Source organism: Gasterosteus aculeatus, unplaced genomic scaffold (assembly GCF_964276395.1).
Source record: "Gasterosteus aculeatus unplaced genomic scaffold, fGasAcu3.hap1.1 HAP1_SCAFFOLD_23, whole genome shotgun sequence".
Classification (NCBI taxonomy): domain Eukaryota; kingdom Metazoa; phylum Chordata; class Actinopteri; order Perciformes; family Gasterosteidae; genus Gasterosteus; species Gasterosteus aculeatus.
This window is the reverse complement of record NW_027554882.1, coordinates 254108-278916: the sequence shown is the minus strand read 5'-3', so window position 1 is coordinate 278916 and position 24809 is coordinate 254108. Positions and strand designations below refer to the sequence as shown.

Here is a 24809-nt window from a genome sequence, read left to right as displayed (position 1 = left end):
TGGTGGGTGCAGTGCTGGAACGGGGGCTGTTGGGGAGGACAATGAGGGAGGGGGTGTTGACCTTGCTACATAAGAAAGGGGAAAAAGAAGACTTGGGTAATTTCAGGCCGATAACTCTTCTCTGTGCTGATTATAAGATCATCGCTAGAGTGTTGGCCGGACGACTCCGATCTGCTCTACCTCATGTGGTAAATGAGGATCAGACGTGTGGGGTGGAGGGGAGACGCATCCAATGGAATTTAGGGCTGGTGAGGGATTGCATTCACTGGGTGGAGGAACGTGGGGTCCCTCTGATGCTGGTGGGGTTGGACATGGAAAAGGCGTTTGATAGGGTGAACCAAGGTTTTTTGGCAGCTGTGTTAGAGAGGATGGGTTTTGGACCAATTTTTCGGAGGTGGTTAGGGATCATGTACACGGGGGTTGGGAGTAGGGTGGTTGTGAATGGGCATATGGGGGTTTTGGTGTCACAGCAGACGGGAGTGAGGCAAGGATGTCCACTCTCGCCACTGCTTTTTGTTATATATATTGAACCGCTAGCTGCAGCTATTCGGGCGGACGCAGGCGTGAAGGGATTGCGCCTTCCAGGGGGTGGAGAGAGGGATTTGAGGATATCCCAGTACGCGGATGACATGACGCTCTTTTTAACAACGAAGGGCTCCTTGCTCCGTGCTTTGGACGTCTTGGGGTCCTTTTCAAAAGTATCCGGGGCCAGGGTCAATGTCGGAAAATCCAAGGTTAAATATTTTGGACCTTGGAAGGGGAGGGGAGGAGGGCTGTTTGGATTGTCGGAGTGCGAGGGTCCAATGAGAATACTGGGGGTGGATTTTGAAGACAGCGAGAGTGGGCCGCTGAACTGGAGGAGGCGCCTGGCAGCACTAAGGTCACGAATAGGACTGTGGAAGGCCCGACGTTTGTCTTTAACTGGGAGGGTTTTGGTGGTGAAAGCGGACATTTTGCCGTCAATGATTTACCTGGCGTACGTTTTCCCCCTGCCACCGGAGTATAGGAGAAGATTAGTGCGGGATGTTTTCTCCTTTGTGTGGGGGGGATACGAGTATGTGAGGAGGGGCTGGATGAGACAAGGGGTACCAGAGGGGGGAAGGGGAGTGCCTGATGTGCCACTTAAGTTAGATGTTCTTTTCTTTTCCTTTTGCTGCAACGGGGTGAAGTTCCCTAGTGGGCACTGGTACCATGTGCTGCTCATGTTTTGGCTATCCTTTCCTTTGAGGAAGTGGGTTAAATGGGAGAACGGGCGGCCAAAAGGGGAGGTTATGCCACCACACTACAGGCAGATGATGGGCTGGGCTAAAAGGCACAAGGAATGCGGGGAAGGTGACCTAGGCCTGGATCATCGGGAACTATACAAGGCAATAGTTGCAAAACAGGGACCTGTGAGAGTTTGCGGGGTGGGCAGGGAGGAGTGGCTGTTTGCGCAGCACAAGGAACTGCCAAACAGACTAAAGGACATCAACTGGCTATGTCTACATAAGAGGATGCCTGTGAGGGACACTTTATATAGGCATGGCCTGTCAAGGCTGCGCTCCTGCCCACGATTAGGTTGTGGCAGAGACGAGGACTTATCTCATGTATTTTGGGGATGTGGGTTTGCAAGAACAATGTGGGGAGAGCTGGGGTTTTTTTTTCCTAAACTGGGGGGACTGTCTTATGAGATGCTGATGCTGGGGGTGGGTCTGAGGGGACGGGGATGGGAGGGTTTTTTGTTGTGGTTGATTCTGTCAATAGGGAAGGCAGCACTGTGGGATGACAGAATGGCATTAATAAGAAGTAATGAGGTGAACAGGGTTGAAGGAGTGGTGGCGAAGGTGAGGGGGGAGGTGCGGCGGATGAAAAGGAGGGAGGAGGAGAGGCATGGGTACCATGCAGCCAAGGAGCGATGGAAGGGAGTGTTAGCTTAGGTAAGAGGGTGGGGAAGGGGGTTGCTATGGTATTGGGTGCATTGGTACAGTCTGTATGTTGTTGTTTTTTTGTGTTGATGAAAATGACAATGTAATGTAATATTGTGTGTTGGTGTGGAATGTGTAATAAAAAAAAAAAAAAAAAAAAAAAAAAAATCTGTTCTTATCAGTTTAATATCTGATATGTCCTCTATACGAGGACTACATATTAAGCCGATTTTTAGCTCTGGGAGATGAAAAAGGGGCTTGCTCCGTTCACTCCAAGCATCGACCCGGTATTGCAGCACCTCCGGGAACGGTGCACCCTTTAAATTGTGGAAAATAAAAGAAATGGTAACCTGAATCAGTGGTGTGGTGTTGGAAATGATTTCTGCTTTGAGTAAAACAAGTCTCACCTCCACATAGTTTTTAAGACTGAGGCTTTTGGCAAGTGACTTATGCTTACTCATCAATAGTGCCTTTGTTTTGCAAGTCTCAAATCACTGATTTTAACTTCACCGATCTGTGAGGACGGTGCCATCTGCGAACCGTCACCACAAATGCTGTGACTGGGAATACCGTCCCTGCCTCTTGTAGAGGGAGTCTACAATCAGCAAATCACTGTCTGAATCCAAAGTGAAATCAACCAGATTTCAGCATTAATCATCACTGCGCTGGAGTCTCCAGTGGAGCACGTCTCAAATCAGCAAATCACTGTCTGAATCCAAAGTGAAATCAAGCACATTTCAGCAGGACTTTACACTTTTGCTTGTAAACAAATCAATGAGTTTTTGATGGCTGGTGCTGGGGAATGGGTTTGGCATTGCACAACCGCAGCTCAACCAGTCCCAACCACAAGAGGGATCACTGTTGCGACTGGGATATAAGGCTGCCTGTCACCTGATTCCGCAACTGACTTTGGTTTCTCTTCAATACGCATAAGTCTTTCGCCTTTTACTAAAGACTTCCGTGGAGAGGAACAACAAAGAGTTGACCATATTTTTGGCAGGCTCTGCCAATTGGCTGAGCCTCATGTACTTGTGTGAAAAGAAAAGTAGTTGGACAGAGGCTCCTGACAATGGAGCACAAACAAAGTTGTGTTTACTTATCACTGGAGTCACTAGTGGAGCCTTGCAGCAAGTCTCAAATCTCTGTCTGAATCCATTGTGAAATCAACAAGATTTTCAGCAGAACTTTACAGTGATTAATCATCACTGGAGTCACTAGTGGAGCCTTGCAGCAAGTCTCAAATCCCTGTCTGAATCCATTGTGAAATCAACAAGATTTTCAGCAGGACTTTACAGTGATTAATCATCACTGGAGTCTCTAGTGTCTGAATCCAAAGTGAAATCAAGCACATTTCAGCAGGACTTTACACTTTTGCTTGTAAACAAATCAATGAGTTTTTGATGGCTGGTGCTGGGGAATGGGTTTGGCATTGGACAACCGCAGCTCAACCAGTCCCAACCACAAGATCACTGTTGCGACTGGGATATAAGGCTGCCTGCCACCTGATTCCGCAACTGACTTTGGTTTCTCTTCAATACGCATAAGTCTTTCGCCTTTTACTAAAGACTTCCGTGGAGAGGAACAACAATGAGTTGACCATATTTTTGGCAGGCTCTGCCAATTGGCTGAGCCTCATGTACTTGTGTGAAAAGAAAAGTAGTTGGACAGAGGCTCCTGACAATGGAGCACAAACAAAGTTGTGTTTACTTATCACTGGAGTCACTAGTGCAGCAAGTCTCAAATCACTGTCTGAATCCAAAGTGAAATCAACCAGATTTCAGCAGGATTTTACAGGGATTAATGGTCACTTTACTGGAGTCTCCGGTGGAGCACGTCTCAAATCAGCAAATCACTGTCTGAATTCATTGTGAAATCAACAAGATTTTCAGCAGGAATCATCACTGGAGTCACTAGTGGAGCCTTGCAGCAAGTCTCAAATCTCTGTCTGAATCCATTGTGAAATCAACAAGATTTTCAGCAGGACTTTACAGTGATTAATCATCACTGGAGTCTCTAGTGTCTGAAACAACAGTGAAATCAACCAGATTTCAGCAGGAGTTTACACTTTTGCTTGTAAACAAATCAATGATTTTAGCTTTTTTGAGGACGGGGGCAGCATGGGGAGTGGGTTGTTAAGTAGCAAGCGACTGCTACGCCCAGTTGAAAGAACCGCACCGCGACAATTGAGATATGTGCTGGTACGTTGGGTCTGCAAACAAACAGTTTGGTGTTATCGCTTCTCGGCCTTTTGGCTAAGATCAAGTGTGGTATCTGTTCTTATCAGTTTAATATCTGATATGTCCTCTATACGAGGACTACATATTAAGCCGATTTTTAGCTCTGGGAGATGAAAAAGGGGCTTGCTCCGTTCACTCCAAGCATCGACCCGGTATTGCAGCACCTCCGGGAACGGTGCACCCTTTAAATTGTGGAAAATAAAAGAAATGGTAACCTGAATCAGTGGTGTGGTGTTGGAAATGATTTCTGCTTTGAGTAAAACAAGTCTCACCTCCACATAGTTTTTAAGACTGAGGCTTTTGGCAAGTGACTTATGCTTACTCATCAATAGTGCCTTTGTTTTGCAAGTCTCAAATCACTGATTTTAACTTCACCGGTCTGTGAGGACGGTGCCATCTGCGAACCGTCACCACAAATGCTGTGACTGGGAATACCGTCCCTGCCTCTGTCACCACCAACTCATACTTACCTGGCAGGGGAGATACCATGATCAAGAAGGTGGTTCACCCAGGGCGAGGCTCAGTCATTGCACTGCGACTGTGCTGACCACTGCGAATTCCCCAAATGTGGGAATCTCGACTGCATAATTTGTGGTAGTGGGGGACTGCGTTCGCGCTCTCCCCTGATATTGAAGTCAAAGAAAAACCAGGTGTCCCGTTTAATCATCACTGTCTGAATCCCTAGTGAAATCAACCACATTTCAGCAGGATTTTACACGGATTAATCACCACTGCACTGGAGTCTCCGGTGGAGGGAGTCTACAATCAGCAAATCACTGTCTGAATCCAAAGTGAAATCAACCAGATTTCAGCATTAATCATCACTGCGCTGGAGTCTCCAGTGGAGCACGTCTCAAATCAGCAAATCACTGTCTGAATCCAAAGTGAAATCAAGCACATTTCAGCAGGACTTTACACTTTTGCTTGTAAACAAATCAATGAGTTTTTGATGGCTGGTGCTGGGGAATGGGTTTGGCATTGGACAACCGCAGCTCAACCAGTCCCAACCACAAGAGGGATCACTGTTGCGACTGGGATATAAGGCTGCCTGCCACCTGATTCCGCAACTGACTTTGGTTTCTCTTCAATACGCATAAGTCTTTCGCCTTTTACTAAAGACTTCCGTGGAGAGGAACAACAATGAGTTGACCATATTTTTGGCAGGCTCTGCCAATTGGCTGAGCCTCATGTACTTGTGTGAAAAGAAAAGTAGTTGGACAGAGGCTCCTGACAATGGAGCACAAACAAAGTTGTGTTTACTTATCACTGGAGTCACTAGTGCAGCAAGTCTCAAATCACTGTCTGAATCCAAAGTGAAATCAACCAGATTTCAGCAGGATTTTACAGGGATTAATGGTCACTTTACTGGAGTCTCCGGTGGAGCACGTCTCAAATCAGCAAATCACTGTCTGAATTCATTGTGAAATCAACAAGATTTTCAGCAGGAATCATCACTGGAGTCACTAGTGGAGCCTTGCAGCAAGTCTCAAATCTCTGTCTGAATCCATTGTGAAATCAACAAGATTTTCAGCAGGACTTTACAGTGATTAATCATCACTGGAGTCTCTAGTGTCTGAAACAACAGTGAAATCAACCAGATTTCAGCAGGAGTTTACACTTTTGCTTGTAAACAAATCAATGATTTTAGCTTTTTTGAGGACGGGGGCAGCGTGGGGAGTGGGTTGTTAAGTAGCAAGCGACTGCTACGCCCAGTTGAAAGAACCGCACCGCGACAATTGAGATATGTGCTGGTACGTTGGGTCTGCAAACAAACAGTTTGGTGTTATCGCTTCTCGGCCTTTTGGCTAAGATCAAGTGTAGTATCTGTTCTTATCAGTTTAATATCTGATATGTCCTCTATACGAGGACTACATATTAAGCCGATTTTTAGCTCTGGGAGATGAAAAAGGGGCTTGCTCCGTTCACTCCAAGCATCGGCCCGGTATTGCAGCACCTCCGGGAACGGTGCACCCTTTAAATTGTGGAAAATAAAAGAAAGGGTAACCTGAATCAGTGGTGTGGTGTTGGAAATGATTTCTGCTTTGAGTAAAACAAGTCTCACCTCCACATAGTTTTTAAGACTGAGGCTTTTGGCAAGTGACTTATGCTTACTCATCAATAGTGCCTTTGTTTTGCAAGTCTCAAATCACTGATTTTAACTTCACCGATCTGTGAGGACGGTGCCATCTGCGAACCGTCACCACAAATGCTGTGACTGGGAATACCGTCCCTGCCTCTGTCACCACCAACTCATACTTACCTGGCAGGGGAGATACCATGATCAAGAAGGTGGTTCACCCAGGGCGAGGCTCAGTCATTGCACTGCGACTGTGCTGACCACTGCGAATTCCCCAAATGTGGGAATCTCGACTGCATAATTTGTGGTAGTGGGGGACTGCGTTCGCGCTCTCCCCTGATATTGAAGTCAAAGAAAAACCAGGTGTCCCGTTTAATCATCACTGTCTGAATCCCTAGTGAAATCAACCACATTTCAGCAGGATTTTACACGGATTAATCACCACTGCACTGGAGTCTCCGGTGGAGGGAGTCTACAATCAGCAAATCACTGTCTGAATCCAAAGTGAAATCAACCAGATTTCAGCATTAATCATCACTGCGCTGGAGTCTCCAGTGGAGCACGTCTCAAATCAGCAAATCACTGTCTGAATCCAAAGTGAAATCAAGCACATTTCAGCAGGACTTTACACTTTTGCTTGTAAACAAATCAATGAGTTTTTGATGGCTGGTGCTGGGGAATGGGTTTGGCATTGGACAACCGCAGCTCAACCAGTCCCAACCACAAGAGGGATCACTGTTGCGACTGGGATATAAGGCTGCCTGCCACCTGATTCCGCAACTGACTTTGGTTTCTCTTCAATACGCATAAGTCTTTCGCCTTTTACTAAAGACTTCCGTGGAGAGGAACAACAATGAGTTGACCATATTTTTGGCAGGCTCTGCCAATTGGCTGAGCCTCATGTACTTGTGTGAAAAGAAAAGTAGTTGGACAGAGGCTCCTGACAATGGAGCACAAACAAAGTTGTGTTTACTTATCACTGGAGTCACTAGTGCAGCAAGTCTCAAATCACTGTCTGAATCCAAAGTGAAATCAACCAGATTTCAGCAGGATTTTACAGGGATTAATGGTCACTTTACTGGAGTCTCCGGTGGAGCACGTCTCAAATCAGCAAATCACTGTCTGAATTCATTGTGAAATCAACAAGATTTTCAGCAGGAATCATTACTCGAGTCACTAGTGGAGCCTTGCAGCAAGTCTCAAATCTCTGTCTGAATCCATTGTGAAATCAACAAGATTTTCAGCAGGACTTTGCAGAGATGAATCATCACTGGAGTCTCTAGTGTCTGAAACAACAGTGAAATCAACCAGATTTCAGCAGGAGTTTACACTTTTGCTTGTAAACAAATCAATGATTTTAGCTTTTTTGAGGACGGGGGCAGCGTGGGGAGTGGGTTGTTAAGTAGCAAGCGACTGCTACGCCCAGTTGAAAGAACCGCACCGCGACAATTGAGATATGTGCTGGTACGTTGGGTCTGCAAACAAACAGTTTGGTGTTATCGCTTCTCGGCCTTTTGGCTAAGATCAAGTGTAGTATCTGTTCTTATCAGTTTAATATTTGATATGTCCTCTATACGAGGACTACATATTAAGCCGATTTTTAGCTCTGGGAGATGAAAAAGGGGCTTGCTCCGTTCACTCCAAGCATCGACCCGGTATTGCAGCACCTCCGGGAACGGTGCACCCTTTAAATTGTGGAAAATAAAAGAAATGGTAACCTGAATCAGTGGTGTGGTGTTGGAAATGATTTCTGCTTTGAGTAAAACAAGTCTCACCTCCACATAGTTTTTAAGACTGAGGCTTTTGGCAAGTGACTTATGCTTACTCATCAATAGTGCCTTTGTTATGCAAGTCTCAAATCACTGATTTTAACTTCACCGATCTGTGAGGACGGTGCCATCTGCGAACCGTCACCACAAATGCTGTGACTGGGAATACCGTCCCTGCCTCTGTCACCACCAACTCATACTTACCTGGCAGGGGAGATACCATGATCAAGAAGGTGGTTCACCCAGGGCGAGGCTCAGTCATTGCACTGCGACTGTGCTGACCACTGCGAATTCCCCAAATGTGGGAATCTCGACTGCATAATTTGTGGTAGTGGGGGACTGCGTTCGCGCTCTCCCCTGATATTGAAGTCAAAGAAAAACCAGGTGTCCCGTTTAATCATCACTGTCTGAATCCCTAGTGAAATCAACCACATTTCAGCAGGATTTTACACGGATTAATCACCACTGCACTGGAGTCTCCGGTGGAGGGAGTCTACAATCAGCAAATCACTGTCTGAATCCAAAGTGAAATCAACCAGATTTCAGCATTAATCATCACTGCGCTGGAGTCTCCAGTGGAGCACGTCTCAAATCAGCAAATCACTGTCTGAATCCAAAGTGAAATCAAGCACATTTCAGCAGGACTTTACACTTTTGCTTGTAAACAAATCAATGAGTTTTTGATGGCTGGTGCTGGGGAATGGGTTTGGCATTGGACAACCGCAGCTCAACCAGTCCCAACCACAAGAGGGATCACTGTTGCGACTGGGATATAAGGCTGCCTGCCACCTGATTCCGCAACTGACTTTGGTTTCTCTTCAATACGCATAAGTCTTTCGCCTTTTACTAAAGACTTCCGTGGAGAGGAACAACAATGAGTTGACCATATTTTTGGCAGGCTCTGCCAATTGGCTGAGGCTCATGTACTTGTGTGAAAAGAAAAGTAGTTGGACAGAGGCTCCTGACAATGGAGCACAAACAAAGTTGCGTTTACTTATCACTGGGGTCACTAGTGCAGCAAGTCTCAAATCACTGTCTGAATCCAAAGTGAAATCAACCAGATTTCAGCAGGATTTTACAGGGATTAATGGTCACTTTACTGGAGTCTCCGGTGGAGCACGTCTCAAATCAGCAAATCACTGTCTGAATTCATTGTGAAATCAACAAGATTTTCAGCAGGAATCATCACTGGAGTCACTAGTGGAGCCTTGCAGCAAGTCTCAAATCTCTGTCTGAATCCATTGTGAAATCAACAAGATTTTCAGCAGGACTTTGCAGAGATGAATCATCACTGGAGTCACTAGTGGAGCCTTGCAGCAAGTCTCAAATCCCTGTCTGAATCCATTGTGAAATCAACAAGATTTTCAGCAGGACTTTGCAGAGATGAATCATCACTGGAGTCACTAGTGGAGCCTTGCAGCAAGTCTCAAATCCCTGTCTGAATCCATTGTGAAATCAACAAGATTTTCAGCAGGACTTTACAGTGATTAATCATCACTGGAGTCTCTAGTGTCTGAAACAACAGTGAAATCAACCAGATTTCAGCAGGAGTTTACACTTTTGCTTGTAAACAAATCAATGATTTTAGCTTTTTTGAGGACGGGGGCAGCGTGGGGAGTGGGTTGTTAAGTAGCAAGCGACTGCTACGCCCAGTTGAAAGAACCGCACCGCGACAATTGAGATATGTGCTGGTACGTTGGGTCTGCAAACAAACAGTTAGGTGTTATCGCTTCTCGGCCTTTTGGCTAAGATAAAGTGTAGTGGTTGCTGCTAAAGCTGTGCGGTGTATGGAGCTTGGCGGATAAAGCTGTTGGAGTCCTGTCCGCACACAGGCTATCATGTCTGCAGGACTTAGGAACTCGGTGCGATTTACTTGTAAGGTAAAAGAAGATGAGAAGCATGGGAAGAGGGAATGGTTCGTGCGCACGGTCGTGGTGGGAGCACTAAAGATTGACCCCGCCCACGTATACTGCCTGCAGTGGAATGCAGCAGGAGGTGGTTTTGACCTGACTCTACACAGCCAAGCAGTGTATGAGAGGGTGATGGAGACAGCGAGGGAAAAGGCGGAAGAAGAGCCCTTTTCAAAGTTTCGGGTGGAGGCTCTTTGCAAGAGGAACTTGAAGATTGTGACGGTCCACATGTACAACCCATACGTGGGGGACGAGACGGTCATATCCTGGTTGTCGAGGTATGGGAAGGTGGAGTCGGCGGTGAGATACCTGAGGGACAGCTTCGGCATCTGGTCAGGGCGGAGACAATTTAAGGTTCTCCTAGAGGACAACCCTGGCGGAGGCGGTGGGCTGCGGCATCCTCCAGCCTACTTCAGCATTGGTGAGGACAGGGGTTTCCTCTTTTACTCCGGCCAGCCCAGTTTCTGCAGGCAATGCCGCAGCTTTGGGCACATGGCGACGGACTGCACCGAAGGGCGATGCCGGAACTGTGGTGGAAGGGGACACAGCGTGGCCGCGTGCGGGGCCCCAAAGACGTGCCATGGATGCGGAGGAGAGGGGCACATTGTCCGCGACTGCCCAACCACAACCCGTAGCTACGCAGAGGTAGCAGTACAGGGGGAGGTCTCTGTCCTCACCCCGTTGGAGGAGGCACTACAGTCGCTCTCTGGAGAGGAGGGAAGGGCTGCTGCACGGGACGAGGCTGCGACTGACCACATCGGCGCAAACGAAACGGAGGAGCGGATGGACACACAGGTGGTTGTGAGCCTGGGAGACTCTCTGCCACTGGTGGGGTACTGGGCAGACTGTGTGATCAGCTCTGAGGAGGAGGACACCAGGAAAGAGACAATCCTGGGGGTCAGGAAGAGGAGCAGTTCATCCAGGGGTGAGCAGGCTGAGTCTTCGGCAGAAGCAACTGAGGCTGGACCACAGGTGAACAGGTCAAGAAGGAGGAAGAAGAAGCTGGCGGACGGCCGTGCGATGGGGGAGAACCGGGAACCCCCAGGATCCGAGTCGGAGGGTAGGAGCCAACAGGCTTCTGTGGAGATCTCACCAGGTGGTGCAGGATTTAAGAAAACCGGGGGGACTCCGCGGAGGGAGCCGCCCCAGGACATTTCACAAAGCCCGGTACAGCAGGAATATGTTTCCAACAACGACCAACTGGAAGATGTTGTCTTGCCGACAGCGAACAACCAGGGGACTGAGGGTAAGGGGGGGGGGGGGGGGACATTTGTGAGGTATTGAATGGCCTTGTTTTCAGTGGTGACCATAAATGTGAGGGGTATGAGATATATTGTGAAAAGGGCGAGTGTCTTCCAATACCTGTTACAGACGCCCCTACATGTTTGTGGTGTGTGTTCCAAAAACCGAGGGGATCCTTTACATGCCGGGCTGCAGTTGCTACTTCCCCGTAGCGGCCCAGGAATGAAACTAAGGCTTCATCAGTCACAAAAGGGTTGTACATATGGACTGACACTGTTCTGAAGTTCGGTCTGTCGAGGTTCAGGACCTCACAGTAGGCAAGAGGGCTCACCTTCGCATCCTTTCTGCAGATTTCAGACACCCTTCTGTAGATGTCCTCGCTCCCAAGGGTAACGTCGAAGGCTTTTTCCTGCTGGTTCCACTGGATACACAGAACATCCTGCACCATCAAATGCAGCTGTCCCATGATTACTTGTTTTCCAAAAAAAACTCTCGACAGGACTTGGTCGTCTTCTTTCGTAGCTCGAAACCTTAAAGTATATCTCAGCCCGACCCTTGGGATCGGCTGTTCGTGGGGTGTCATAGCCATTGTTCCGTTCTCGAACGCTTGGCTTTTGTGGCCAAAAACAGCTACTACACTTGATCTTAGCCAAAAGGCCGAGAAGCGATAACACCTAACTGTTTATTTGCAGACCCAACGTACCAGCACATTGCTCAATTGTCGGGGTGCGGTTCTTTCAACTGGGCGTAGCAGTCGCTTGCTACTTAGCAACCCACTCCCCACGCTGCCCCCGTCCGCGAAAATCATTGATTTGTTTACAAGCAAAAGAGTAAACTCCTGCTGAAATCTGGTTGATTTCACTGTTGTTTCAGACAGTGATTTGAGACTTGCTGCAAGGCTCCACTAGAGACTCCAGTGATGATTAATCACTGCAAAGTCCTGCTGAAAATCTTGTTGATTTCACAATGAATTCAGACAGTGATTTGCTGATTTGAGACGTGCTCCACTGGAGACTCCAGTGCAGTGATGATTAATCCCTGTAAAATCCTGCTGAAATCTGGTTGATTTCACTTTGGATTCAGACAATGATTTGAGACTAGGGACTCCAGTGATAAGTAAACACAACTTTGTGCTCCATTGTCAGGAGCCTCTGTCCAACTAATTTTCTTTTCACACAATTTATTAATCATTCCACACCAACACACAATATTACATTACATTGTCATTTTCATCAAAAAAAAACAACATACAGACTGTACCAATGCACCCAATACCATAGCAACCCCCTTCCCCACCCTCTTACCTAAGCTAACACTCCCTTCCATCGCTCCTTGGCTGCATGGTACCCATGCCTCTCCTCCTCCCTCCTTTTCATCCGCCGCACCTCCCCCCTCACCTTCGCCACCACTCCTTCAACCCTGTTCACCTCATTACTTCTTATTAATGCCATTCTGTCATCCCACAGTGCTGCCTTCCCTATTGACAGAATCAACCACAACAAAAAACCCTCCCTTCCCCGTCCCCTCAGACCCAACCCCAGCATCAGCATCTCATAAGACAGTCCCCCCAGTTTAGGAAAAAAAAAAACCAGCTCTCCCCACATTGTTCTTGCAAACCCACATCCCCAAAATACATGAGATAAGTCCTCGTCTCTGCCACAACCTAATCGTGGGCAGGAGCGCAGCCTTGACAGGCCATGCCTATATAAAGTGTCCCTCACAGGCATCCTCTTATGTAGACATAGCCAGTTGATGTCCTTTAGTCTGTTTGGCAGTTCCTTGTGCTGCGCAAACAGCCACTCCTCCCTGCCCACCCCGCAAACTCTCACAGGTCCCTGTTTTGCAACTATTGCCTTGTACAGTTCCCAATGATCCAGGCCTAGGTCACCTCCCCCGCATTCCTTGTGCCTTTTAGCCCAGCCCATCATCTGCCTGTAGTGTGGTGGCATAACCTCCCCTTTTGGCCGCCGGTTCTCCCATTTAACCCACTTCCTCAAAGGAAAGGATAGCCAAAACATGAGCAGCACATGGTACCAGTGGCAGCAAGGTGGCTGCGGGCACACCCTGAGGCCTCGGGAACAGGCGTGTTATTGATCCACAGGGCACTTTACCAAGTCGCCAGGAAGGGAGTGGTAGCACCTGCAGTGGTCGGGACACCAGCAGAGTTTTGGTGGGGGATCCAACCGCGGGGCCTTGACAATGGGCTCAAGGACCTCAACTGGTTATGTCTCCACGGGTGCCTGCCGGTACGAGAGCTGCTTTATCGGCATGGTTTGACCAGAGCCCCCGTGTGCCCGAGGATTGGATGAGACCATTAGACATGTAATGTGGGACTGTACTTTTGCAAGCGAGGGGTGGAAAAGAGCAAATAAGTGGCTAGTACAGCTGGTCCCGGGGTTCCATTTAACTTGGAGTGTGGTGAAAAGAGGGGTGAGCTTGGGAAGGACAATGGTCCTCACATGGCTAATTGTAAGCCTTGTCAAGAGGGGCCTGTGGCGGGCGAGGCAAGACCTGGTGAACAACAAGGAAGTTAGCGTGGAGGGGGTGGTGAAGAGGATCGAGCTGGAGTTGAAGGGGAGAATAAAGATGGACATCAGGAAGTGGGGGAAGCATGCCGCCTTGGAGAGGTGGAAGGGAGGACTTGGGTTAAGGGGGGTTCCTTGGGACTAGGTAGACTGACCTCATCCCTGAAAGTTGTCATTTGGTTTTGGTTTTTGGTTTGTTTATGTATTGGTAGAAGACCGAACTACAGATATGAGTTTGTATGCATTTGTGTTTGGTTTGTTGATGTATTGTGAAGAGAAATAACCACAGATATGAGTTTGTATTGTGCAAAGATCTTTTTCACAAATAAAAAAAAAAAGAAAAAAAAATCTGTTCTTATCAGTTTAATATCTGATATGTCCTCTATACGAGGACTACATATTAAGCCGATTTTTAGCTCTGGGAGATGAAAAAGGGGCTTGCTCCGTTCACTCCAAGCATCGACCCGGTATTGCAGCACCTCCGGGAACGGTGCACCCTTTAAATTGTGGAAAATAAAAGAAATGGTAACCTGAATCAGTGGTGTGGTGTTGGAAATGATTTCTGCTTTGAGTAAAACAAGTCTCACCTCCACATAGTTTTTAAGACTGAGGCTTTTGGCAAGTGACTTATGCTTACTCATCAATAGTGCCTTTGTTTTGCAAGTCTCAAATCACTGATTTTAACTTCACCGATCTGTGAGGACGGTGCCATCTGCGAACCGTCACCACAAATGCTGTGACTGGGAATACCGTCCCTGCCTCTGTCACCACCAACTCATACTTACCTGGCAGGGGAGATACCATGATCAAGAAGGTGGTTCACCCAGGGCGAGGCTCAGTCATTGCACTGCGACTGTGCTGACCACTGCGAATTCCCCAAATGTGGGAATCTCGACTGCATAATTTGTGGTAGTGGGGGACTGCGTTCGCGCTCTCCCCTGATATTGAAGTCAAAGAAAAACCAGGTGTCCCGTTTAATCATCACTGTCTGAATCCCTAGTGAAATCAACCACATTTCAGCAGGATTTTACACGGATTAATCACCACTGCACTGGAGTCTCCAGTGGAGGGAGTCTACAATCACTGTCTGAATCCAAAGTGAGATCAAGCACATTTCAGCATTAATCATCACTGCGCTGGAGTCTCCAGTGGAGCACGTCTCAAATCAGCAAATCACTGTCTGAATCCAAAGTGAAATCAAGCACATTTCAGCAGGACTTTACACTTTTGCTTGTAAACAAATCAATGAGTTTTTGATGGCTGGTGCTGGGGAATGGGTTTGGCATTGGACAACCGCAGCTCAACCAGTCCCAACCACAAGAGGGATCACTGTTGCGACTGGGATATAAGGCTGCCTGCCACCTGATTCCGCAACTGACTTTGGTTTCTCTTCAATACGCATAAGTCTTTCGCCTTTTACTAAAGACTTCCGTGGAGAGGAACAACAATGAGTTGACCATATTTTTGGCAGGCTCTGCCAATTGGCTGAGCCTCATGTACTTGTGTGAAAAGAAAAGTAGTTGGACAGAGGCTCCTGACAATGGAGCACAAACAAAGTTGTGTTTACTTATCACTGGAGTCACTAGTGCAGCAAGTCTCAAATCACTGTCTGAATCCAAAGTGAAATCAACCAGATTTCAGCAGGATTTTACAGGGATTAATGGTCACTTTACTGGAGTCTCCGGTGGAGCACGTCTCAAATCAGCAAATCACTGTCTGAATTCATTGTGAAATCAACAAGATTTTCAGCAGGAATCATCACTGGAGTCACTAGTGGAGCCTTGCAGCAAGTCTCAAATCTCTGTCTGAATCCATTGTGAAATCAACAAGATTTTCAGCAGGACTTTACAGTGATTAATCATCACTGGAGTCTCTAGTGTCTGAAACAACAGTGAAATCAACCAGATTTCAGCAGGAGTTTACACTTTTGCTTGTAAACAAATCAATGATTTTAGCTTTTTTGAGGACGGGGGCAGCATGGGGAGTGGGTTGTTAAGTAGCAAGCGACTGCTACGCCCAGTTGAAAGAACCGCACCGCGACAATTGAGATATGTGCTGGTACGTTGGGTCTGCAAACAAACAGTTTGGTGTTATCGCTTCTCGGCCTTTTGGCTAAGATCAAGTGTAGTATCTGTTCTTATCAGTTTAATATCTGATATGTCCTCTATACGAGGACTACATATTAAGCCGATTTTTAGCTCTGGGAGATGAAAAAGGGGCTTGCTCCGTTCACTCCAAGCATCGACCCGGTATTGCAGCACCTCCGGGAACGGTGCACCCTTTAAATTGTGGAAAATAAAAGAAATGGTAACCTGAATCAGTGGTGTGGTGTTGGAAATGATTTCTGCTTTGAGTAAAACAAGTCTCACCTCCACATAGTTTTTAAGACTGCGGCTTTTGGCTTACTCATCAATAGTGCCTTTGTTTTGCAAGTCTCAAATCACTGATTTTAACTTCACCGATCTGTGAGGACGGTGCCATCTGCGAACCGTCACCACAAATGCTGTGACTGGGAATACCGTCCCTGCCTCTGTCACCACCAACTCATACTTACCTGGCAGGGGAGATACCATGATCAAGAAGGTGGTTCACCCAGGGCGAGGCTCAGTCATTGCACTGCGACTGTGCTGACCACTGCGAATTCCCCAAATGTGGGAATCTCGACTGCATAATTTGTGGTAGTGGGGGACTGCGTTCGCGCTCTCCCCTGATATTGAAGTCAAAGAAAAACCAGGTGTCCCGTTTATTCATCACTGTCTGAATCCCTAGTGAAATCAACCACATTTCAGCAGGATTTTACACGGATTAATCACCACTGCACTGGAGTCTCCGGTGGAGGGAGTCTACAATCAGCAAATCACTGTCTGAATCCAAAGTGAAATCAACCAGATTTCAGCATTAATCATCACTGCGCTGGAGTCTCCAGTGGAGCACGTCTCAAATCAGCAAATCACTGTCTGAATCCAAAGTGAAATCAAGCACATTTCAGCAGGACTTTACACTTTTGCTTGTAAACAAATCAATGAGTTTTTGATGGCTGGTGCTGGGGAATGGGTTTGGCATTGGACAACCGCAGCTCAACCAGTCCCAACCACAAGAGGGATCACTGTTGCGACTGGGATATAAGGCTGCCTGCCACCTGATTCCGCAACTGACTTTGGTTTCTCTTCAATACGCGTAAGTCTTTCGCCTTTTACTAAAGACTTCCGTGGAGAGGAACAACAATGAGTTGACCATATTTTTGGCAGGCTCTGCCAATTGGCTGAGCCTCATGTACTTGTGTGAAAAGAAAAGTAGTTGGACAGAGGCTCCTGACAATGGAGCACAAACAAAGTTGTGTTTACTTATCACTGGAGTCACTAGTGCAGCAAGTCTCAAATCACTGTCTGAATCCAAAGTGAAATCAACCAGATTTCAGCAGGATTTTACAGGGATTAATGGTCACTTTACTGGAGTCTCCGGTGGAGCACGTCTCAAATCAGCAAATCACTGTCTGAATTCATTGTGAAATCAACAAGATTTTCAGCAGGAATCATCACTGGAGTCACTAGTGGAGCCTTGCAGCAAGTCTCAAATCTCTGTCTGAATCCATTGTGAAATCAACAAGATTTTCAGCAGGACTTTACAGTGATTAATCATCACTGGAGTCTCTAGTGTCTGAAACAACAGTGAAATCAACCAGATTTCAGCAGGAGTTTACACTTTTGCTTGTAAACAAATCAATGATTTTAGCTTTTTTGAGGACGGGGGCAGCGTGGGGAGTGGGTTGTTAAGTAGCAAGCGACTGCTACGCCCAGTTGAAAGAACCGCACCGCGACAATTGAGATATGTGCTGGTACGTTGGGTCTGCAAACAAACAGTTTGGTGTTATCGCTTCTCGGCCTTTTGGCTAAGATCAAGTGTAGTATCTGTTCTTATCAGTTTAATATCTGATATGTCCTCTATACGAGGACTACATATTAAGCCGATTTTTAGCTCTGGGAGATGAAAAAGGGGCTTGCTCCGTTCACTCCAAGCATCAACCCGGTATTGCAGCACCTCCGGGAACGGTGCACCCTTTAAATTGTGGAAAATAAAAGAAATGGTAACCTGAATCAGTGGTGTGGTGTTGGAAATGATTTCTGCTTTGAGTAAAACAAGTCTCACCTCCACATAGTTTTTAAGACTTAGGCTTTTGGCAAGTGACTTATGCTTACTCATCAATAGTGCCTTTGTTATGCAAGTCTCAAATCACTGATTTTAACTTCACCGATCTGTGAGGACGGTGCCATCTGCGAACCGTCACCACAAATGCTGTGACTGGGAATACCGTCCCTGCCTCTGTCACCACCAACTCATACTTACCTGGCAGGGGAGATACCATGATCAAGAAGGTGGTTCACCCAGGGCGAGGCTCAGTCATTGCACTGCGACTGTGCTGACCACTGCGAATTCCCCAAATGTGGGAATCTCGACTGCATAATTTGTGGTAGTGGGGGACTGCGTTCGCGCTCTCCCCTGATATTGAAGTCAAAGAAAAACCAGGTGTCCCGTTTAATCATCACTGTCTGAATCCCTAGTGAAATCAACCACATTTCAGCAGGATTTTACACGGATTAATCACCACTGCACTGGAGTCTCCGGTGGAGGGAGTCTACAATCAGCAAATCACTGTCTGAATCCAAAGTGAAATCAACCAGATTTCAGCATTAATCATCACTGCGCTGGAGTCTCCAGTGGAGCACGTCTCAAATCAGCAAATCACTGTCTGAATCCAAAGTGAAATCAAGCACATTTCAGCAGGACTTTACACTTTTGCTTGTAAACAAATCAATGAGTTTTTGATGGCTGGTGCTGGGGAATGGGTTTGGCATTGGACAACCGCAGCTCAACCAGTCCCAACCACAAGAGGGATCACTGTTGCGACTGGGATATAAGGCTGCCTGCCACCTGATTCCGCAACTGACTTTGGTTTCTCTTCAATACGCATAAGTCTTTCGCCTTTTACTAAAGACTTCCGTGGAGAGGAACAACAATGAGTTGACCATATTTTTGGCAGGCTCTGCCAATTGGCTGAGGCTCATGTACTTGTGTGAAAAGAAAAGTAGTTGGACAGAGGCTCCTGACAATGGAGCACAAACAAAGTTGCGTTTACTTATCACTGGGGTCACTAGTGCAGCAAGTCTCAAATCACTGTCTGAATCCAAAGTGAAATCAACCAGATTTCAGCAGGATTTTACAGGGATTAATGGTCACTTTACTGGAGTCTCCGGTGGAGCACGTCTCAAATCAGCAAATCACTGTCTGAATTCATTGTGAAATCAACAAGATTTTCAGCAGGAATCATCACTGGAGTCACTAGTGGAGCCTTGCAGCAAGTCTCAAATCTCTGTCTGAATCCATTGTGAAATCAACAAGATTTTCAGCAGGACTTTGCAGAGATGAATCATCACTGGAGTCACTAGTGGAGCCTTGCAGCAAGTCTCAAATCCCTGTCTGAATCCATTGTGAAATCAACAAGATTTTCAGCAGGACTTTGCAGAGATGAATCATCACTGGAGTCACTAGTGGAGCCTTGCAGCAAGTCTCAAATCCCTGTCTGAATCCATTGTGAAATCAACAAGATTTTCAGCAGGACTTTACAGTGATTAATCATCACTGGAGTCTCTAGTGTCTGAAACAACAGTGAAATCAACCAGATTTCAGCAGGAGTTTACACTTTTGCTTGTAAACAAATCAATGATTTTAGCTTTTTTGAGGACGGGGGCAGCGTGGGGAGTGGGTTGTTAAGTAGCAAGCGACTGCTACGCCCAGTTGAAAGAACCGCACCGCGACAATTGAGATATGTGCTGGTACGTTGGGTCTGCAAACAAACAGTTAGGTGTTATCGCTTCTCGGCCTTTTGGCTAAGATAAAGTGTAGTGGTTGCTGCTAAAGCTGTGCGGTGTATGGAGCTTGGCGGATAAAGCTGTTGGAGTCCTGTCCGCACACAGGCTATCATGTCTGCAGGACTTAGGAACTCGGTGCGATTTACTTGTAAGGTAAAAGAAGATGAGAAGCATGGGAAGAGGGAATGGTTCGTGCGCACGGTCGTGGTGGGAGCACTAAAGATTGACCCCGCCCACGTATACTGCCTGCAGTGGAATGCAGCAGGAGGTGGTTTTGACCTGACTCTACACAGCCAAGCAGTGTATGAGAGGGTGATGGAGACAGCGAGGGAAAAGGCGGAAGAAGAGCCCTTTTCAAAGTTTCGGGTGGAGGCTCTTTGCAAGAGGAACTTGAAGATTGTGACGGTCCACATGTACAACCCATACGTGGGGGACGAGACGGTCATATCCTGGTTGTCGAGGTATGGGAAGGTGGAGTCGGCGGTGAGATACCTGAGGGACAGCTTCGGCATCTGGTCAGGGCGGAGACAATTTAAGGTTCTCCTAGAGGACAACCCTGGCGGAGGCGGTGGGCTGCGGCATCCTCCAGCCTACTTCAGCATTGGTGAGGACAGGGGTTTCCTCTTTTACTCCGGCCAGCCCAGTTTCTGCAGGCAATGCCGCAGCTTTGGGCACATGGCGACGGACTGCACCGAAGGGCGATGCCGGAACTGTGGTGGAAGGGGACACAGCGTGGCCGCGTGCGGGGCCCCAAAGACGTGCCATGGATGCGGAGGAGAGGGGCACATTGTCCGCGACTGCCCAACCACAACCCGTAGCTACGCAGAGGTAGCAGTACAGGGGGAGGTCTCTGTCCTCACCCCGTTGGAGGAGGCACTACAGTCGCTCTCTGGAGAGGAGGGAAGGGCTGCTGCACGGGACGAGGCTGCGACTGACCACATCGGCGCAAACGGAACGGAGGAGCGGATGGACACACAGGTGGTTGTGAGCCTGGGAGACTCTCTGCCACTGGTGGGGTACTGGGCAGACTGTGTGATCAGCTCTGAGGAGGAGGACACCAGGAAAGAGACAATCCTGGGGGTCAGGAAGAGGAGCAGTTCATCCAGGGGTGAGCAGGCTGAGTCTTCGGCAGAAGCAACTGAGGCTGGACCACAGGTGAACAGGTCAAGAAGGAGGAAGAAGAAGCTGGCGGACGGCCGTGCGATGGGGGAGAACCGGGAACCCCCAGGATCCGAGTCGGAGGGTAGGAGCCAACAGGCTTCTGTGGAGATCTCACCAGGTGGTGCAGGATTTAAGAAAACCGGGGGGACTCCGCGGAGGGAGCCGCCCCAGGACATTTCACAAAGCCCGGTACAGCAGGAATATGTTTCCAACAACGACCAACTGGAAGATGTTGTCTTGCCGACAGCGAACAACCAGGGGACTGAGGGTAAGGGGGGGGGGGGGGGGGGGGGACATTTGTGAGATATTGAATGGCCTTGTTTTCAGTGGTGACCATAAATGTGAGGGGTATGAGATATATTGTGAAAAGGGCGAGTGTCTTCCAATACCTGTTACAGACGCCCCTACATGTTTGTGGTGTGTGTTCCAAAAACCGAGGGGATCCTTTACATGCCGGGCTGCAGTTGCTACTTCCCCGTAGCGGCCCAGGAATGAAACTAAGGCTTCATCAGTCACAAAAGGGTTGTACATATGGACTGACACTGTTCTGAAGTTCGGTCTGTCGAGGTTCAGGACCTCACAGTAGGCAAGAGGGCTCACCTTCGCATCCTTTCTGCAGATTTCAGACACCCTTCTGTAGATGTCCTCGCTCCCAAGGGTAACGTCGAAGGCTTTTTCCTGCTGGTTCCACTGGATACACAGAACATCCTGCACCATCAAATGCAGCTGTCCCATGATTACTTGTTTTCCAAAAAAAACTCTCGACAGGACTTGGTCGTCTTCTTTCGTAGCTCGAAACCTTAAAGTATATCTCAGCCCGACCCTTGGGATCGGCTGTTCGTGGGGTGTCATAGCCATTGTTCCGTTCTCGAACGCTTGGCTTTTGTGGCCAAAAACAGCTACTACACTTGATCTTAGCCAAAAGGCCGAGAAGCGATAACACCTAACTGTTTATTTGCAGACCCAACGTACCAGCACATTGCTCAATTGTCGGGGTGCGGTTCTTTCAACTGGGCGTAGCAGTCGCTTGCTACTTAGCAACCCACTCCCCACGCTGCCCCCGTCCGCGAAAATCATTGATTTGTTTACAAGCAAAAGAGTAAACTCCTGCTGAAATCTGGTTGATTTCACTGTTGTTTCAGACAGTGATTTGAGACTTGCTGCAAGGCTCCACTAGAGACTCCAGTGATGATTAATCACTGCAAAGTCCTGCTGAAAATCTTGTTGATTTCACAATGAATTCAGACAGTGATTTGCTGATTTGAGACGTGCTCCACTGGAGACTCCAGTGCAGTGATGATTAATCCCTGTAAAATCCTGCTGAAATCTGGTTGATTTCACTTTGGATTCAGACAATGATTTGAGACTAGGGACTCCAGTGATAAGTAAACACAACTTTGTGCTCCATTGTCAGGAGCCTCTGTCCAACTAATTTTCTTTTCACACAATTTATTACACATTCCACACCAACACACAATATTACATTACATTGTCATTTTCATCAAAAAAAAACAACATACAGACTGTACCAATGCACCCAATACCATAGCAACCCCCTTCCCCACCCTCTTACCTAAGCTAACACTCCCTTCCATCGCTCCTTGGCTGCATGGTACCCATGCCTCTCCTCCTCCCTCCTTTTCATCCGCCGCACCTCCCCCCTCACCTTCGCCACCACTCCTTCAACCCTGTTCACATCATTACTTCGTATTAATGCCATTCTGGCATCCCACAGTGCTGCCTTCCCTATTGACAGAATCAACCACAACAAAAAACCCTCCCTTCCCCGTCTCCTCAGACCCAACCCCAGCATCAGCATCTCATAAGACAGTCCCCCCAGTTTAGGAAAAAAAAAAGCCAGCTCTCCCCACATTGTTCTTGCAAACCCACATCCCCAAAATACATGAGATAAGTCCTCGTCTCTGCCAAAACCTAATCGTGGGCAGGAGCGCAGCCTTGACAGGCCATGCCTATATAAAGTGTCCCTCACAGGCATCCTCTTATGTAGACATAGCCAGTTGATGTCCTTTAGTCTGTTTGGCAGTTCCTTGTGCTGCGCAAACAGCCACTCCTCCCTGCCCACCCCGCAAACTCTCACAGGTCCCTGTTTTGCAACTATTGCCTTGTACAGTTCCCAATGATCCAGGCCTAGGTCACCTCCCCCGCATTCCTTGTGCCTTTTAGCCCAGCCCATCATCTGCCTGTAGTGTGGTGGCATAACCTCCCCTTTTGGCCGCCGGTTCTCCCATTTAACCCACTTCCTCAAAGGAAAGGATAGCCAAAACATGAGCAGCACATGGTACCAGTGGCAGCAAGGTGGCTGCGGGCACACCCTGAGGCCTCGGGAACAGGCGTGTTATTGATCCACAGGGCACTTTACCAAGTCGCCAGGAAGGGAGTGGTAGCACCTGCAGTGGTCGGGACACCAGCAGAGTTTTGGTGGGGGATCCAACCGCGGGGCCTTGACAATGGGCTCAAGGACCTCAACTGGTTATGTCTCCACGGGTGCCTGCCGGTACGAGAGCTGCTTTATCGGCATGGTTTGACCAGAGCCCCCGTGTGCCCGAGGATTGGATGAGACCATAAGACATGTAATGTGGGACTGTACTTTTGCAAGCGAGGGGTGGAAAAGAGCAAATAAGTGGCTAGTACAGCTGGTCCCGGGGTTCCATTTAACTTGGAGTGTGGTGAAAAGAGGGGTGAGCTTGGGAAGGACAATGGTCCTCACATGGCTAATTGTAAGCCTTGTCAAGAGGGGCCTGTGGCGGGCGAGGCAAGACCTGGTGAACAACAAGGAAGTTAGCGTGGAGGGGGTGGTGAAGAGGATCGAGCTGGAGTTGAAGGGGAGAATAAAGATGGACATCAGGAAGTGGGGGAAGCATGCCGCCTTGGAGAGGTGGAAGGGAGGACTTGGGTTAAGGGGGGTTCCTTGGGACTAGGTAGACTGACCTCATCCCTGAAAGTTGTCATTTGGTTTTGGTTTTTGGTTTGTTTATGTATTGGTAGAAGACCGAACTACAGATATGAGTTTGTATGCATTTGTGTTTGGTTTGTTGATGTATTGTGAAGAGAAATAACCACAGATATGAGTTTGTATTGTGCAAAGATCTTTTTCACAAATAAAAAAAAAAAGAAAAAAAATCTGTTCTTATCAGTTTAATATCTGATATGTCCTCTATACGAGGACTACATATTAAGCCGATTTTTAGCTCTGGGAGATGAAAAAGGGGCTTGCTCCGTTCACTCCAAGCATCGACCCGGTATTGCAGCACCTCCGGGAACGGTGCACCCTTTAAATTGTGGAAAATAAAAGAAATGGTAACCTGAATCAGTGGTGTGGTGTTGGAAATGATTTCTGCTTTGAGTAAAACAAGTCTCACCTCCACATAGTTTTTAAGACTGAGGCTTTTGGCAAGTGACTTATGCTTACTCATCAATAGTGCCTTTGTTTTGCAAGTCTCAAATCACTGATTTTAACTTCACCGATCTGTGAGGACGGTGCCATCTGCGAACCGTCACCACAAATGCTGTGACTGGGAATACCGTCCCTGCCTCTGTCACCACCAACTCATACTTACCTGGCAGGGGAGATACCATGATCAAGAAGGTGGTTCACCCAGGGCGAGGCTCAGTCATTGCACTGCGACTGTGCTGACCACTGCGAATTCCCCAAATGTGGGAATCTCGACTGCATAATTTGTGGTAGTGGGGGACTGCGTTCGCGCTCTCCCCTGATATTGAAGTCAAAGAAAAACCAGGTGTCCCGTTTAATCATCACTGTCTGAATCCCTAGTGAAATCAACCACATTTCAGCAGGATTTTACACGGATTAATCACCACTGCACTGGAGTCTCCGGTGGAGGGAGTCTACAATCAGCAAATCACTGTCTGAATCCAAAGTGAGATCAAGCACATTTCAGCATTAATCATCACTGCGCTGGAGTCTCCAGTGGAGCACGTCTCAAATCAGCAAATCACTGTCTGAATCCAAAGTGAAATCAAGCACATTTCAGCAGGACTTTACACTTTTGCTTGTAAACAAATCAATGAGTTTTTGATGGCTGGTGCTGGGGAATGGGTTTGGCATTGGACAACCGCAGCTCAACCAGTCCCAACC

At 47.7% G+C, this 24809-nt stretch overlaps 22 non-coding genes and 3 pseudogenes across 22 annotated transcripts; 23 read left to right on the top strand and 2 right to left on the bottom strand.

The window, feature by feature from the left end:
- Nucleotides 1-2015: 2015 nt before the first annotated feature.
- Nucleotides 2016-2225, top strand: LOC144392526 (U2 spliceosomal RNA; annotated as a pseudogene).
- Nucleotides 2226-2808: 583 nt separating this feature from the next.
- On the top strand, nt 2809-2923 carry LOC144392532 (U5 spliceosomal RNA). The gene has a single exon (XR_013455915.1). It is a non-coding gene; the product is annotated as a U5 spliceosomal RNA (small nuclear RNA).
- Nucleotides 2924-3419: 496 nt separating this feature from the next.
- Nucleotides 3420-3534, top strand: LOC144392551 (U5 spliceosomal RNA). Its single transcript, XR_013455934.1, has one exon. It is a non-coding gene; the product is annotated as a U5 spliceosomal RNA (small nuclear RNA).
- Nucleotides 3535-4136: 602 nt separating this feature from the next.
- On the top strand, nt 4137-4327 carry LOC144392474 (U2 spliceosomal RNA). Its single transcript, XR_013455861.1, has one exon. It is a non-coding gene; the product is annotated as a U2 spliceosomal RNA (small nuclear RNA).
- Nucleotides 4328-4603: 276 nt separating this feature from the next.
- Nucleotides 4604-4767, top strand: LOC144392534 (U1 spliceosomal RNA). The gene has a single exon (XR_013455918.1). It is a non-coding gene; the product is annotated as a U1 spliceosomal RNA (small nuclear RNA).
- Nucleotides 4768-5209: 442 nt separating this feature from the next.
- LOC144392550 (U5 spliceosomal RNA) lies at nt 5210-5324 on the top strand. Its single transcript, XR_013455933.1, has one exon. It is a non-coding gene; the product is annotated as a U5 spliceosomal RNA (small nuclear RNA).
- Nucleotides 5325-5926: 602 nt separating this feature from the next.
- Nucleotides 5927-6117, top strand: LOC144392372 (U2 spliceosomal RNA). The gene has a single exon (XR_013455759.1). It is a non-coding gene; the product is annotated as a U2 spliceosomal RNA (small nuclear RNA).
- Nucleotides 6118-6393: 276 nt separating this feature from the next.
- LOC144392525 (U1 spliceosomal RNA) lies at nt 6394-6557 on the top strand. Its single transcript, XR_013455911.1, has one exon. It is a non-coding gene; the product is annotated as a U1 spliceosomal RNA (small nuclear RNA).
- Nucleotides 6558-6999: 442 nt separating this feature from the next.
- Nucleotides 7000-7114, top strand: LOC144392549 (U5 spliceosomal RNA). Its single transcript, XR_013455932.1, has one exon. It is a non-coding gene; the product is annotated as a U5 spliceosomal RNA (small nuclear RNA).
- Nucleotides 7115-7716: 602 nt separating this feature from the next.
- Nucleotides 7717-7907, top strand: LOC144392473 (U2 spliceosomal RNA). The gene has a single exon (XR_013455860.1). It is a non-coding gene; the product is annotated as a U2 spliceosomal RNA (small nuclear RNA).
- Nucleotides 7908-8183: 276 nt separating this feature from the next.
- LOC144392516 (U1 spliceosomal RNA) lies at nt 8184-8347 on the top strand. Its single transcript, XR_013455903.1, has one exon. It is a non-coding gene; the product is annotated as a U1 spliceosomal RNA (small nuclear RNA).
- Nucleotides 8348-8789: 442 nt separating this feature from the next.
- On the top strand, nt 8790-8905 carry LOC144392531 (U5 spliceosomal RNA). Its single transcript, XR_013455914.1, has one exon. It is a non-coding gene; the product is annotated as a U5 spliceosomal RNA (small nuclear RNA).
- Nucleotides 8906-11710: 2805 nt separating this feature from the next.
- Nucleotides 11711-11808, bottom strand: LOC120829964 (U2 spliceosomal RNA; annotated as a pseudogene).
- A 2166-nt stretch (nt 11809-13974) lies between these two features.
- Nucleotides 13975-14165, top strand: LOC120829959 (U2 spliceosomal RNA). The gene has a single exon (XR_005713740.2). It is a non-coding gene; the product is annotated as a U2 spliceosomal RNA (small nuclear RNA).
- A 276-nt stretch (nt 14166-14441) lies between these two features.
- Nucleotides 14442-14605, top strand: LOC120829953 (U1 spliceosomal RNA). The gene has a single exon (XR_005713734.1). It is a non-coding gene; the product is annotated as a U1 spliceosomal RNA (small nuclear RNA).
- Nucleotides 14606-15039: 434 nt separating this feature from the next.
- LOC120830009 (U5 spliceosomal RNA) lies at nt 15040-15154 on the top strand. Its single transcript, XR_005713782.1, has one exon. It is a non-coding gene; the product is annotated as a U5 spliceosomal RNA (small nuclear RNA).
- Nucleotides 15155-15756: 602 nt separating this feature from the next.
- Nucleotides 15757-15947, top strand: LOC144392309 (U2 spliceosomal RNA). Its single transcript, XR_013455695.1, has one exon. It is a non-coding gene; the product is annotated as a U2 spliceosomal RNA (small nuclear RNA).
- Nucleotides 15948-16210: 263 nt separating this feature from the next.
- On the top strand, nt 16211-16374 carry LOC144392493 (U1 spliceosomal RNA). The gene has a single exon (XR_013455880.1). It is a non-coding gene; the product is annotated as a U1 spliceosomal RNA (small nuclear RNA).
- A 442-nt stretch (nt 16375-16816) lies between these two features.
- On the top strand, nt 16817-16931 carry LOC144392078 (U5 spliceosomal RNA). Its single transcript, XR_013455465.1, has one exon. It is a non-coding gene; the product is annotated as a U5 spliceosomal RNA (small nuclear RNA).
- A 602-nt stretch (nt 16932-17533) lies between these two features.
- On the top strand, nt 17534-17724 carry LOC144392467 (U2 spliceosomal RNA). Its single transcript, XR_013455855.1, has one exon. It is a non-coding gene; the product is annotated as a U2 spliceosomal RNA (small nuclear RNA).
- Nucleotides 17725-18000: 276 nt separating this feature from the next.
- On the top strand, nt 18001-18164 carry LOC144392481 (U1 spliceosomal RNA). The gene has a single exon (XR_013455868.1). It is a non-coding gene; the product is annotated as a U1 spliceosomal RNA (small nuclear RNA).
- A 442-nt stretch (nt 18165-18606) lies between these two features.
- On the top strand, nt 18607-18722 carry LOC144392530 (U5 spliceosomal RNA). The gene has a single exon (XR_013455913.1). It is a non-coding gene; the product is annotated as a U5 spliceosomal RNA (small nuclear RNA).
- A 2810-nt stretch (nt 18723-21532) lies between these two features.
- On the bottom strand, nt 21533-21630 carry LOC120829963 (U2 spliceosomal RNA; annotated as a pseudogene).
- Nucleotides 21631-23796: 2166 nt separating this feature from the next.
- On the top strand, nt 23797-23986 carry LOC144392521 (U2 spliceosomal RNA). Its single transcript, XR_013455909.1, has one exon. It is a non-coding gene; the product is annotated as a U2 spliceosomal RNA (small nuclear RNA).
- Nucleotides 23987-24262: 276 nt separating this feature from the next.
- LOC144392468 (U1 spliceosomal RNA) lies at nt 24263-24426 on the top strand. The gene has a single exon (XR_013455856.1). It is a non-coding gene; the product is annotated as a U1 spliceosomal RNA (small nuclear RNA).
- Nucleotides 24427-24809: the final 383 nt, after the last annotated feature.